The sequence below is a fragment of the Lissotriton vulgaris genome, chromosome 6, assembly GCF_964263255.1.
Source record: "Lissotriton vulgaris chromosome 6, aLisVul1.2, whole genome shotgun sequence".
NCBI lineage: Eukaryota > Metazoa > Chordata > Amphibia > Caudata > Salamandridae > Lissotriton > Lissotriton vulgaris.
This window is the reverse complement of record NC_141694.1, coordinates 947,577,471-947,592,450: the sequence shown is the minus strand read 5'-3', so window position 1 is coordinate 947,592,450 and position 14,980 is coordinate 947,577,471.

Below are 14,980 nucleotides of genomic sequence, written 5' to 3'. Positions count from 1 at the left end.
ACATCATCCGAGAAGGTGTGTTAAGAGGAAGTATTGATGAGAAAGTTAAAAAATACCTGACCACAGAGTACCCGAAAACACCCAAGCTGTACCTCACGCCTAAAATTCATAAAGATCATATTAGACCTCCTTGCCGACCCATTGTTTCCACATGTGGAAGTGTTCATGAACCAGTGGGAAAATAGATCGATAAATACTTACAGCCATTCGTAATCACGATGGATTTCTTTGTGAAAGACACCACCGACTTTCTGTTGAAACTAGAATCAATTAATTTAACACCAGAAGAAGAAATTATTCTATGCACCATCGATGTTCAAGCATTGTATACTTCCATACCACACTTGATGGGAATAGAAGCAGTAGAAGAAGCGTTGCTATCTATGGATTATGATGAACCAACTAAAATCTTTTTACTGGAATTGTTGAATTTTGTTTTGATGCACAGCTATTTTGAATGTGATAAACATTGGTACCTTCAGAAGTCGGGAACATCTATGGGCAATCCGGCTGCTCCAGCCTACGTGAATATCTTCATGCACCAATATGAGCAAAGACACATTCTACAAAAATACCATGGAAACAAGGACTATGGATGTATGTAAGATATATTGACAATATATTCATACTATGGAAAGGAGGAAAAGAAAATTTAATTGAAAACATCAGTCAGTTAAATACCATAGACCCATGCATCCAATTCCCATCAGAAATTCATCAGAGTCAGATCAACTACTTAGATGTAACCATCATCAAAAAGAACAATCATTTAGAGACCACATTGTACACTAAAAAAACAGACAGGAATAACCTCTTGATATACCAGAGTTTCCACCCTAGCCCCCTCAAACAACATTTACCTTACTCCCAGCTACTACGAGTTAAAAGAATTGTCTCTGACCCACAGGAATCATTGACGCAAACCCAAAACATGCTACAACGCTTTAAAAAGCGAGGATACCCGGAAAACATACTAAAAGCTTCCATGGAAAGAACTCAAACTAAAACCAGAGAAATGCTGTTGAATTCAAAACCCAATAAAAAAGAGGCAAAAATAACTTGTGTGAGCAAATTTTCCACAGTGAGCCATCTAGTGAAAAAAGCTATTAAAAAACATTGGCCAATGTTACAAACAGAAAAGGGTTTCCAAAATATCTTTATGGAAGAACCTATGTTTGCATATACTTGAGCAAAGAATTTGGGAGAAATAATCAATTACCCCAATACCATTGAGGATACAAAAACCCATAAAGGAACAATCCCGTGCAGAAACTGCAGCAACTGCCATAATATTATGGAAGGCAACTCTATCATGCATCCCATGAAGGGCAATAAAATCCAATTAAACGTTACAGGTACCTGTGATACTAAAAACATTATTTACCTCATCAAATGCCCTTGCGGGAAAGTATACGTTGGCCAAACAGAACGTAAATTAAAAACAAGACTCACAGAACATAAAAGCAACATTCGAACGAAAGTAATGAAATCGGCAGTAGCCACTCATTTTTTGGAACAAAGGCATAAAAGAAATCAAATAAAAGCCTGCATCCTAGAAATTGTTGACAAAAAAGAAGACAAAGACAATAAAAAGACTCTGCTTATGCGAGAAAATCATTGGATTTTTTTCCTACAAAGTTTGACCCCATATGGAATCAATGAGAGGGTTGAATACAGCTGCTATTTGTAAAAGACAGACTAGTAAAAGAAAGACTTGTGCTGTATCATGCATCTATTTATGTATGCATGTCATATTTGTTGCTTTAATGTTGCCTTTTTACATTTATATTTATATTCAGATTATAGGAGGTATACACGAATAAATTCCAATTCTGAACCATAAGTAACCAGGTCCACGGTATGACGTAGTTAATCACATTAGGGCAGTTGCCCCTTTAAATATACGGGAACCCACTAGCACACCCACTTCCGGCTTAAGCGTCACACGCAGCCGGTCTATTGCTGTAGAAACACACGCCGTAGAGGAAATACGCGCGCACCTTGAACGATCCCGGGTAAAAATGACGATCCTTTTTAATATCTCGTGCGCGTAAAGCCAGGTATTTAATGCGCTGAAGTTAACACTGCTTTATTGAGCTACCCGCAACCCTCCAGGAGCTTTAAGTGCTTTACACCTGAGTAAAGGTAATCCCAGCGCGTAAACAGGTCTAAGCTCGCGACAATACTTAGGTTGAAACCCACCGAGCACATAGAGGGGACCTTTTTGGAGATAAGAGGCAGGCTACACATGTGAGCTAGTAACGCTATGACAGTTAACTTATGAAACCTATAATGGTAATGTCTATTCAGAGCACACAGATTTGATTTTTAATCAGATAGTTAACCTCCTTGAAACTATAGTTTATTTTATGACGCATCAGATTGTATATAATTTTTGTGAACATTTCAGAGTAATGTTATCATATGTATTATTTAATTTGGAATGGTGATAGATGTATTTTCGTATTGTAGATTTCCCTGACGAAGCCCGATGGGCGAAATGCATTGGAAATTACATGGTTTGTTAAATTTGACTTCATGATTGAATAATGAAGGGAATATATCACAGAGACACAGAAGAAATTCTAAAGTATGAATAAAAGATCTGCAAAAGAAAAACAATAGAAATCGTTTCCGTCATTGTTGAAACTGTGATTGAATGAAACTTTATTGATAAACTTTGCTGAACGTTTCAGCCCATAACCAGTGACCTGGGAGCCACTCTCGCATGCCTTGCGTCAGTGCTATCCACATGTTCTAAGAATACTCCTGAGCGGGGAGTAATCCCAGGAGCACAGCATCCAATACAAGTGTGGATTAAACAAGCAGTGCACAGTTCATAACCCAATTTTCTCTCTCTAGGAAAAACATTAATCACCGGAGTTTCCTGACATTTTTGATGATGCTTAAAATTGCTGGGACAAGGAACGTGGCATCTAGTGCTTTTAAAACAATAAACATGGCGCACCCACCCCAAGTCAGCACCCGGTGCGATGGCACCGATCGCAATGCCCTAGAGCCATCCCTGGTTACAGTCCTCCGTTATACAATTTGCAATTTGAGCACCAAGTAGAATGTTTTGTCACAATGCACTTCATTATGTTTATCCTCTATTTCATTGCTGTCATTGGATGTTGATGTTCAGAGAATATGACTATTCAATATAAGGTGGACTTTGTTGGAGATCTTCAGTTCAATATATCACCATGAATCCGACTATTCAACAGAGGCAACCATGCACTGTCACTTAATGAGACAGGTATATCAGAAGAAGGAAACTTCTTCCACATTCTTGTGGTATGCTTCATCATTGGTAACCTGACCACATTCTGATGAGCTGGTACTACCAGTCAGTGGAAGCTGGTAGGGAACGGGTGGGGTGGGGCCAGCTTAGGGGGGATTGAAAAATAATTTTTTTTAACCTTTGTCTATTCTGCCGCTCCTCCCCCATCCACTTCTCTTCTTTTCCTGACTCCAGTCCCGAAGAAGCTTCAGGAAACTGCAATGGAGCGTTGTGATTTTTCTGAGAGTCGTGGATCAGCACTCAGATGGGGACAGGAAGCCTGTGCATATTATTCACCAGGCTGTGCATCACAGCCTGGTGGGGAGTATGGAAAGTGCACATGACTGTTTGGCCAGGCAAAAACAGCCGGCCAAGCAGGCCTGCACACTTAAGTGTGCACAAACCACCCCTCCTCCCTGAGCCACAAGCCCCGCACTATCACAGCCAAACAGTAACGAAAATAAAACATTATTATCATTTTATTTTTATCTTTTTCACCGCTCTAAGATCAGTTGAATGACTCTCCTCCGCCTTAGCGAAGGAGCCGCCACTGCTACCAGGAGAGACTTGACCTCTTAGTTGAGGAAGTTCTTTATGATAAATTGCTGGTTTTGGAGAAGTATCCCGATTATTAACATTACCTCAAGGAAAACCCAAAGATGCTTCCTTTTTAAAAGTCCCATAGGCAAGATTAAAAGATAAAGAAGAGATGTATACTGAGTGCTGTGACTCAAATACCTATTGAAGTGCCTGCATGTGTCAGCCTGTGTAAATGTGTAAATGGTTAAAGGCTTTCTTCAGGGCTAACAGACTTCTACCTAAATGCTACATGTATTCATCCATGCATGACAAATCAAAGGAAAAATGGTTTTATACCTTGTTATGCTGAATAAAGAAACCCTTACTAGAGGATATCATCCACATGGTTATGGACAGAGAGACGTCACACATTTGTCACAAGGCAGTGTCCTTTTTTTCTACTTAATTGGCTGCCCATCTGCCTTAAGTGTCCAGCAGTGTCAGTCAGCCAGTCAATGTTTATTGTGTCAATTAATAAAAATTGTTACAAAATTTCAAATAAAATCTCACATACTTAATTTCAATTAGTTCGTACTGAGGAAGTTGTGATATGTTACATCTTACTAAAACTATCAAATATAATTTTTTCCGAACGGAGCAATTAAAAAACAGATAAAATCAGTGAAGTACAGGTGTAAACAATAAATCGGTCCAGCAGTGTAATTGATCTCTTTAGTCAAAGCAAATCTGTTCGAGTAGCAATGATTAGTATCCTCCAACTGCCAGCAGAGCTCAAGAAGTCTATTCATATATTAAAATTCATGTCCTTTTAATGATGGGTATGAAATAGGAAATTTGCATACATTTTATGATTAGAGATTATCAGACTGAGACAGGGAGAACCATTTGATAAAAAAGTGACTGTTATTCTATATATAGTTGTAAGTAGGATGTAGGCAAACATTTTGTTGTAATCGAATCTAGGCCCCTAGTGTAATTTTCCCGATTCATGCCCTTTTAGAGGTATACTTTATCATATCCTTATATAGGCATAGAAATCACTACACTATTTGGTCTAAGCCATACAGCCCAAATACGGCAAGGCTACTTCCACTAGGTTCCGAGAATTAACAATGATTTCTTGGAAAAACCCACCTTCAGCAGCAAGGAACTTCCCCCTGCTCGAATATTAAGTTCTCCAAGAACTCCTGGCGTTTTCCAAGAATTTAGACTTTGAGTGACGATATTAAGTCCAAACATGTGTCAAACTCGGCACCTTCAAAGGATAAATATGCCCAGGTTTGTCCAGTCAAACGGTGGTTTGGAGCAGATCGACTATCTACTTGCCTGACGCCCTGCAGCAGCAAGTGCGGAAGGAAGCCGACCCTCCAGCTGACGAACTGAGAGAGACGCTGTCTTTTCTCTTGCCGAGAAATCCAACTCCAGTGTTTCCGGCTTACCCTTGCGGGTATCTGGGAAATCAAGTCCTGAGAGAGAGATACAAGACCTCCTTCATTCTAAAATCAAGGTACGGAGCTGATTAGACCTCTTAGAGAATTCTTGAAATAGATTCCTGGCAGAGAACTACTAAACTTAGGCTGCTCCTCACTTACTTACTCCCTAGTACTAGACTTAGGTTAGGTACGCCTGGGTAGGCGTATTTTAGAAGCACCAGTTGAGTACTTTTAGTCATTATTTTTTACTGTATGTATTTTATACATTTTATGCACTTTATGGCTTAAAAAACATATTATGCTTTTACAGTACTACTTTATAATACTGTTTGTATTATATGCCTTGTACTTTATATCCAGTATTACGATTGTAGCAGTTCATTTCCAATGCTTGAGAAAGAAGACTGTTCAATAAATACTTTTATTGAAAACGCCCGTCTCTCTATTTCTCTGCATCTCTGGTGAAACGAAGCATGCACAATTGACTGAGTAAAATAGTTTTCTATTGTTTCCGCGACTCTAGAGATTTGATTTCTTATTCTTGGAAAACAAAGTTCTCATGTTTATGCGGTTGTCACAAACGAATCCCTTCTTGTGAATTCGAGAAAGTTTCTAGTGACCTCTGAGCTAGCTGGCACTCACAATTAAGTTTAATATATTCAGTAGAGACCTAGAAGACCTCAGTCCTATGTCTAAACTACAGTATATATTATTCCAATGTGCAGAGCCTAATGGGAATATAAGAACTACACTATATGTACGGGATGCCCGCCACCCCCTCCCAACACCAATTCCCAATGGGAGAAGACAGACACATGTTTGAACTTTTGGAAGGCGGGGGGGAGTTACCCCCCTGGCCGTATTTATTAAAATATGAAACAAAATTTAAAACATTAAATAAAAGTTTCATGAATTCTGTACAATTTTACATTTATTACATTTCGATGAAGACATGTTCTTTGGCTAACCTTAACAGATCTCTAATACAAAGGTTTCCTAGCCGAGTCTAACATCCTGAAAATGCATACATTCTAAATTAAAATTGTACATCCTAGCATTAAGGGCCAACGGCAAGGTCCTAACCGGTGTCAGATCCCTACTACCAAAATCCCGCCCTCACGGTGTGAGTGGCGCATGCGCAGAGGACTTTACCCTCATTGCCAACTGTAACTTCCCTTGTCGTGGGGGCCCCCTTTTCACTCGATGCCATCTTAAAGGTCGTCCGAGTTCCCGTGTGAGGTATCTGTAGGAAGGACAGCGTGGACTCCCCCCCATCCCCACACTCTCTATCCGCCGTCGCAGATATCCGGCCCCCGGGAAATTCGTAGGAGGGGCAACTAGCCGCCTCCCTCCTGGGAGGGGACTATGGCCGTCTCCCCCTAGGCGACCCATCCTTAGTGGGAGCCGCCTCCCCGTGGAAGGGGCCAATGGCCGCCTCCCCCCGGGCGCTCCCATCCATTCTGGGTGGCGCCCCCCTCTAGGGACCTTGAAATTACTGCTCACCGATCATGACCTTACCCCCCGACCAAAAAATAAATACGACAGTTGTTTTACCTACTAAGGGAAGAAAAAATTCTGACATAGCCTTGATGAGTCATCAACTTCACTTTCCTAAAAAGGGAAACTTTATCCTAAAAGCAGAAGCCACATCATTATATGAAACATTCCCTTACTTCTCTACAAAGGAAAAAAGGCCTATACATTTCTATTTAATCAAACTTTATTTTAAACAAACATTGCCATAAGGGGCTGGTGGGTGGATCAAAATTGCCGCTTGTTCCGTCGAGGGCTCACGAGCAACGAGTTGGTGCAGCCTTCAGAGCACAGGAACAAGAGGACGCTTCTTCGGATTCCTGCTCTATTTATCCATCTGCGGGAGGGCGGGGACCCTCCTCCGGTACGCCTACTGGGTGTGGTCTTCCGTGCGGGTGTCTAGGACAACCCATCCTGGGCGGGAAAGGGCGCGCCCCGGCTACGCCACTTTGGGCATACCAGCCGAGCCACGCCTCCCGCCCAAAATGGTTTCCTGGGGGGATCGGGGCACCCAACCATACGTTCGGGGGGACCGAGTGGTCGCCCCTTTCCATATGGCCGGGATGCCCACCACCCCCTCCCAACACCAATTCCCAATGGGAGAAGACAGACACATGTTTGAACTTTTGGAAGGCGGGGGGGAGTTACTCCCCCGGCCGTATTTATTAAAATATGAAACAAAATTTAAAACATTAAATAAAAGTTTCATGAATTATGTACAATTTTACATTCATTACATTTCGATGAAGACATGTTCTTTGGCTAACCTTAACAGATCTCTAATACAAAGGTTTCCTAGCCAAGTCTAACATCCTGAAAATGCATACATTCTAAATTAAAATTGTACATCCTAGCACTAAGGGCCAACGGCAAGGTCTTAACCGGTGTCAGATCCCTACCAAAATCCCGCCCTCACGGTGTGAGTGGCGCATGCGCAGAGGACTTTACCCTCATTGCCAACTGTAACTTCCCTTGTCGTGGGGGCCCCCTTTTCACTCTACGCCATCTTAAAGGTCGTCCGAGTTCCCGTGTGAGGTATCTGTAGGAAGGACAGCGTGGACTCCCCCCCATCCCCACACTCTCTATCCGCCGTCACGGATATCCGGCCCCCGGGAAATTCGTAGGAGGGGCATCTAGCCACCTCCCTCCTGGGAGGGGCCTAATGCCGTCTCCCCCTAGGCGACCCATCCTTAGTGGGTGCCGCCTCCCCGTGGAAGGGGCCAATGGCCGCCTCCCCCCGGGCGCTCCCATCCATTCTGGGTGGCGCCCCCCCTCTAGGGACCTTGAAATTACTGCTCACCGATCATGACCTTACCGCCACAGGCCGGATAGTTGACCGACTATCCGGCCCCCCCACTCCTCCTAAAGGTCATGCTTCCTCAAACCCCTTAGCCATGCTATGAAGTCTCCTATGAGTAAATCATTCCCCTCCCTGGACAGGTGAACCCCATCGTTCAGATACATGTGATCACCCCGAATACACCCGTGAGGAATGCTATGCAACTGCGCGGAGCGAAACAATTTCCCAATTTTATTGTTAACCCTTTTCACAGAGTGGTTCAACGCTGACACTGAAAGGCCCCCCGCCAAATCTTCCTGGGGATCATGTGGGACCAGGCAATCGTGCACCACTGGACTTTTTTAGCCAACCAGCTAACTGCCGACAGGATGTGTTCTAATAACACTCGTCTTCCCAGTTTCACCAAGTCATTGCCCCCCAGGTGTACTATGACTACAGACGGCAGTGACCTTTGCCGCCCTAAAAGACCCTCAAAAAACGATTGAAATTGGTCAAAACAGAGCCCGCCCTTCCCATGGAAGGTCACTCTGTACCCGTATTCCCCAGATGCGTGAGTCGCGTCACCTGCCTTGAATACGCCCCCGGCGCGCCTCACATATGAGTGGCCCACGACCCATACCACTCTCTCTCCAGTCGGTGATCCTTGACCGCTGGTCTCCTGATGCTGGGTCGACTTCCAATTCCGCCCCGCGTGACAGGCTCGCGAAACTGTAATTCAAACAAAAGACAAGAAGCGTGAGTGCATGTCAATTGATCTTTACAACATGTGCAATCGCACATACCTTTTGAAGCAATTCGAGGACCAACGGCCTAGCTGTTTTACTTCCTCCGCACTCTGACCCCGGGCTGTAGCCTCAGTAGCAGCCCCTATCCTAAATGAGTGGGTCCCAAAATCGCACGGGTCCATGCCCGCGGCAGCGATTGACATTGCTAGCACCCTCTGAAACTGAAATCTCGTCAGTGGGGTGCCATCCTTGTGCCTAAGCAAGCTCCCCCCCCATGTAGCCGTCCTCAGTGCCAAGTATTCCTCTAAACACTTTATCAGACAAGTGGGGGACCCTCGTGCGCGCTGCACGATAACATTATCACCCATAGCTCCCTGGTCAGTCTTGGACCTGGCTATCGAGATTACCATCCAATCACCCCTTATTTGGACGTGATCCCTGCCCAGGCCTCCCTCCATATCCTTCTTGTTCCTTGCGACGAGTTCACTCACCCGCATAGCCCCATGGAATGCCAAGGCGAAAGCTGCCCGGAACAGAACTGGTTCGAAAAGGCAATCTGTCTAAACCAATCGGGCGCCTCGTATCCTGCTTGCGACTCTCGAGGCGTTGCCAGCCGCGGAGTGCCTTCCTAACCAAAAAGGAACCCGTCGGGTCTCTTATGCCATGCACCTGTGCCATGAACGAAATGGCCGCCCTATGTCTATTGGCTGTTGCCGCTGATCGGCCTTCTCTGTGCAGCGCTACCAGGAACCCCAGGAAGGATTCCTCCTGACCCCAGCTCTGTCTCCCTGATGGACCCAAAAATGTGCAGTAGGAACGAAACGCTCCTTCGTATGCCTTCCTTGTCCTGGGAGCTAAGCTGGCTGCCACGAGGTCTTGTAATCCGGGGCACTGATTAGCCATAGTGCTTCGGGGAACGGTGCCGCCACTAGGTCCGCTGTGGGTAGATAGCCCCTGAAAGCCTGCATGTGTGAACGAGAGAGTGCATCAGCTGCATAATTCAGTACGCCTGGCACATGTTTTGCCCTGAACTGTACATTCAATCTCATGCAACGTAATACAATTTCTTTCAATAATCTCAAGATCCACTTGCAGCGGGCTGCCTGCTGGTTAATGCACTCAACCACAGTCATATTATCAGACCAAAACACCACCGAGCGGTCCCTGAAGTCGTCTGGCCATGCCATCAGAGCAACCCAAATGGGGAATAGCTCCAAGAACCCAATGTTACCTGTCAGACCGCTGGAGTGCCACCACGTCGGCCATACTTGCGCCGACCATCGGTTACCAAAGATGGCGCCAAATCCCACGCTCCCAGCTGAGTCAGTACACAAACCTAGTTCATCCGAAGATGCTGGTGGCTTGTTCCACACAACTCGACCGTTGAAGTCCGCCAGAAATGCCAACCAAATGCGCATATCCTGGCGAACCTCTGCCGACAGTTTCGTACGGTGGTGTCCCTCCTTGAGACCAACCATAGCTTGTGCAATAGAGCGTGAGAAGGGGCGGGCCATTGGTATCACCCTTAAGGCAAAGTTAAGCTGACCCACTGTTTGCTGTAACTGGTGCAGGGTCACTTTCTCCTTGCCCAGGCATTGCGTCAAGGAAGCCCTAAACTTGGCCACCTTTTCCATCGGTAAACGGGAACATCCTTCCACAGAATCGAGCTCAGTTCCCAGAAACTCCAGTGAAGTAGATGGTCCAACCGTCTTACCTGGTGCCAATGGGACTCCGAACTCCCGCATGAGGATGCAGAAGTCCAGCAGCGCCTGCGCACATTTCGTATCGCCGGCTGCTCCCAAGAACAGGAAGTCATCCAGATAGTGCATAACATGCCTATGCCCTGTGGCCTCAGTGAATGCCCACTCTAAAAAACAGCTGAACATTTCAAAATAGGCACAAGAAATGGAGCAACCCATAGGCATGCATTTATCCATGTAATAACTCCCCTGGAACGCAAAACCTAGCAAGCGCTGGTCTCGCGGGTGTACCGGGAGCAACCGGAATGCTGATTCGATGTCCAATTTCGCCATCAGCGCTCCGGGGCCCAGGTGATTTAACATGGCCACGGCATCATCGAACGATGCGTTCCGCACCGAACAAATATCTGGGTCAATGGCTTCGTTCACCGAAGAACCCCTTGGGGCAGACAAGTTGTGAATGAGTCTAAACTCCCCTGGGTCTTTCTTCGGGACCACCCCTAGCGGGGAACACACAAAATCCGCCACCGGTGGGCGATGAAAAGGCCCCGCCACCCGTCCCATGCTGACTTCTTTGGAATTTTTTCTTGCAGCTACGCGTGGGTTATGTTGGACAGATAACTGATTTTTACAAAAAGAGTCCCCCCGAAAATCCACCGCCGGGATGTTGAAGCCATATAGGAATCCATTCCTCAACACCCCGGCGGATACATGATCAGGGTATTTGTTCAACCAAGGAGGCAGAGCCATGATATCAACAGGTGTAGTTATTCAAAACAAATTGGAGGTACCCCTGTTGTGTATAGCAGGGAGGGGGATAGTAATATCAGAAAAGTAAGAAGTCCCTGTTAATCCCAATAATGGGCAAAGCCTTCCTGTGGCTTTCACTATAGAGGAGGTCTGGCTAAAGGAATAGTTTTTCTATATATTGCTAGACATTATACAGATGCATCACATCCTCCCAGATGGGTTACAATCTAAAAAAAATTTTGTCATAAATTCATTAAAAACTTTTTTATTTATTTTTAGAATAATATGGCGTCAATAGTCCAAATGTCCTGAAGAAGGTGTCAAAAGAAAGAAAGCACCGAAACGCTGCGTCGACTGTTTAGACTGTTTTGACTGTCTTTTTAACCATTTTCTTGAACGTAATATACTATGTGAAACACCACGGTTTGTGGTTTTTAATGAATTTATTACAAATTTTTTTTTAGATTGTAACCCATCTGGGAGGAAAGCAATAAATTCTATATTTTTTAACTTTTCAACAAGTGTTTGTCCTTCACATTTAACTGTTGATTTGAAATTCAGTATCTTCCTTAGCTTATGTGATGCATCTGTATAATGTCTAGCAATATATAGAAAAACTATTCCTTTAGCCAGACCTCCTCTATAGTGAAAGCCACAGGAAGGCTTTGCCCATTATTGGGATTAACAGGGACTTCTTAGTTTTCTGATCAACAGGTGTAGGCAATCGGTTACAAAGCATTACCTCACTCTTGCTTAGATCCCCCTTTTCCTTCTGTTCCGCTGTTTTTAGATCTACAGCTACTCTCCGGGTGTGAGGAGTTCCCACAGCCCGCACACGCATGCCTGAACCTACATGTTCCCTGGGGCCTGCTACAGTTGCCTCTATTGAAGCCCCAACAAACCCCCCGCTTGCCGCCATTCCCGCCGGTCTTGGGCTGATATTCCCCACCGGCGCCTGCTTGAAAGGGCACCGCGGGCTTTTGGCGAGCTGACCCCGACCCGCTCCCACCCGGCGAGGACGTACCTGCCGCCCCAGGCAAGAGCTGCTTGTGCCATGACACCGAGTCGAGGCAATCCCAGATCAAAGTTGCATCAAACTCTTTCGCTTTTCGGAATTTCATATCGTAACCTTTCCACTCGTCCCCCTCATACATAGTATTAAAATCCATAATCCTATTCTGATAACAGGTCAACTCGGTCATGACTTCAGGCTTTCGTTCCCCCATGACTGCCGTAAATATCGAAAAGGCCTTTACCCAATTTGCTACAGTCTCATCGACCCTAAATTCCGCCATCTTGGCCCGCCGTACACTGGGGTGCCATAAATCCTTCTGGGATTTTGCATATTCCATCTCGCGATGGTCAGTCAACAATGAAAACATATTCACATATTTCTCCCCCCATATCAGTTCCTTTGTGGCCGCAGGAATGTGCTGGGCCACCCTTTCGCGCCTTGAAGGTAATGAACCCTCCCCTGCCATTGGCAATGTGTGCTTACCAGGTTCGACCGTTGTGTCTGCCGCCTTTTCCCGGCTAACCGCAGGTCCTCCCGGCGCCACCAGTGGGGGAACAAGAGAAACATTCGCCGTTGCTCTCGACTGCCGTAACTGCTCGATTATTAGTCTGGCCTCCTCGGCCGGGTCCCCCGCGGCCACTGCCCCCCGCTTTCTTCTTGAGCCAGGGCAACACTGCCGCTAACTGGATGGCCAGTTCCGGGGGCATCTCCTCATCATTAACAGGGGTAATTACAACCGGGATTGGTGAACCTATATCTGGGTTTGGTACCGGGCTGTCCGCTGGTGTGATGGGGGCGACTGGGGGTACCTCAGGAACCGGATCTTCCCCAGAAACCGCCCTCCTCTTAACACGCTTCCCCCTACCCTCAGGGACAACTCCCGGCAAGGCCGGGCCTATTACCTTCTTAGGACGGCCTGAGCTGTTCTGGGCCGCTAACTGTTTTTTAACATCGGCCAAACCTCGACCGATCGAGTCAACTTTACTGAGTTTTCGGTCCATGATCGCCATTCGGTTCGACAAGGTGCGCAGTACCTTCTCCAACTCGGAGCTCTTTCCTGCTTTCTTGCCGGCCATAGCTTCGTGTAGTCTGCACTAGTTGATCAACGAGGTCCTGGATCTCTCCTACTCCAAATAACTGAAAGAGAAACAACAAGATTACAAGTTCTCAAAATTGCCGCTTGTTCCGTCGAGGGCTCACGAGCAACGAGTTGGTGCAGCCTTCAGAGCACAGGAACAAGAGGACGCTTCTTTGGATTCCCGCTCTATTTATCCATCTGCGGGAGGGCGGGGACCCTCCTCCGGTACGCCTACTGGGCGTGGTCTTCCATGCGGGTGTCTAGGACAACCCCTCCTGGGCGGGAAAGGGTGCGCCCCGGCTACGCCACTTTGGGCATACCAGCCGAGCCACGCCTCCCGCCCTAAATGGTTTCCCGGGGGGATCGGGGCACCCAACCATACGTTCGGGGGGACCGAGTGGTCGCCCCTTTCCACATGGAGCCCAACGTTTGGTAAGGCGATAATTTAACGCTAGATACTAGAGTAACTCAGTCGTGCTTTTCAAACAGACCCCTTTTTCCCGTAAAATACTCCAATAGACGTCTGAAGTGGGTAAAAGGATAATATCCGCCATAACTGAGTAGGACGAAAACCCTATGTATTAGTTTTTGGTTTGTTCAACGTTGAAGGATACAGTGTTCCAAAATATTGTGCACCTAATCTTTGTTTCCATGAAACTTGTTCTGCACACTTTCACTAAACAATGTTGAATAACGGCGCCAACAACGCAACCGGTGGAGCTGCAGTAGATGCGAAGCAACCAGATTTAGACGTTACAGGATTTAATGAAGAAGACGGTGATGCTATAATCATCCCGGCAAATATAAGAAAAACCATAACTATAAAACGTATAGAAAATGGGATATCATCGAGAGGTGGTAAAGTTATATTTGTTATAGAGGCACATGAATATTGGCAGACAGTGGTATTCTATTCATGGATTACTTTTCCACAAGCAAATCCTGTAACACAGGAGTTCCACTACTACAAAGCAGAGGAACCTCCAGCGGAATACGTTCCTTTCGAGGACGTTGAAATTCCACTAACTTACCAAGAACGTCAGCTCTGGTTTAAAGGCGCCCTACAACATCAAAATCACATTACCAGGCTCGGTCTACTAGGTAGACCAGGAGCTACATGGCCGGTACTAGCCAGCTATACACCACATCCTGACATTAACAGAATGACAAGTCCAGAACTGTTAGCTCAGCTGAAACAGTTAATTAAAATATACAGACAATTGGTTCAATATGTCATGCGGACCTTAACAGTCCAACCTGCTATAAGGATTCCACAGCACACCCCTCACCAGGGGAACACAAACAAAATTACACCACAGACTATACAGTCAGTCATTGGTAAATTACCTGGAAAAAGGGAACAAATTCCGTTCTGGTTAGCTCAAAAAATCACTCAGATAGAGGTAGTATTTCCTGCTACTACACCTCATGAGAAACACAGAATTCTGACAATGTGTTTACCAATGGGGATAGCACCACATGTGGAGGACTGTGACACTTGGGGTACAGTCTTTGCTTCAATCTACACAAAAACACATGGTGTACCGTCCATGGCGGTAATACCAGACATTCTGAGACAGATTCAAAATGAATACGGTCCAGAACCGGCCTTAAATCTAGGTA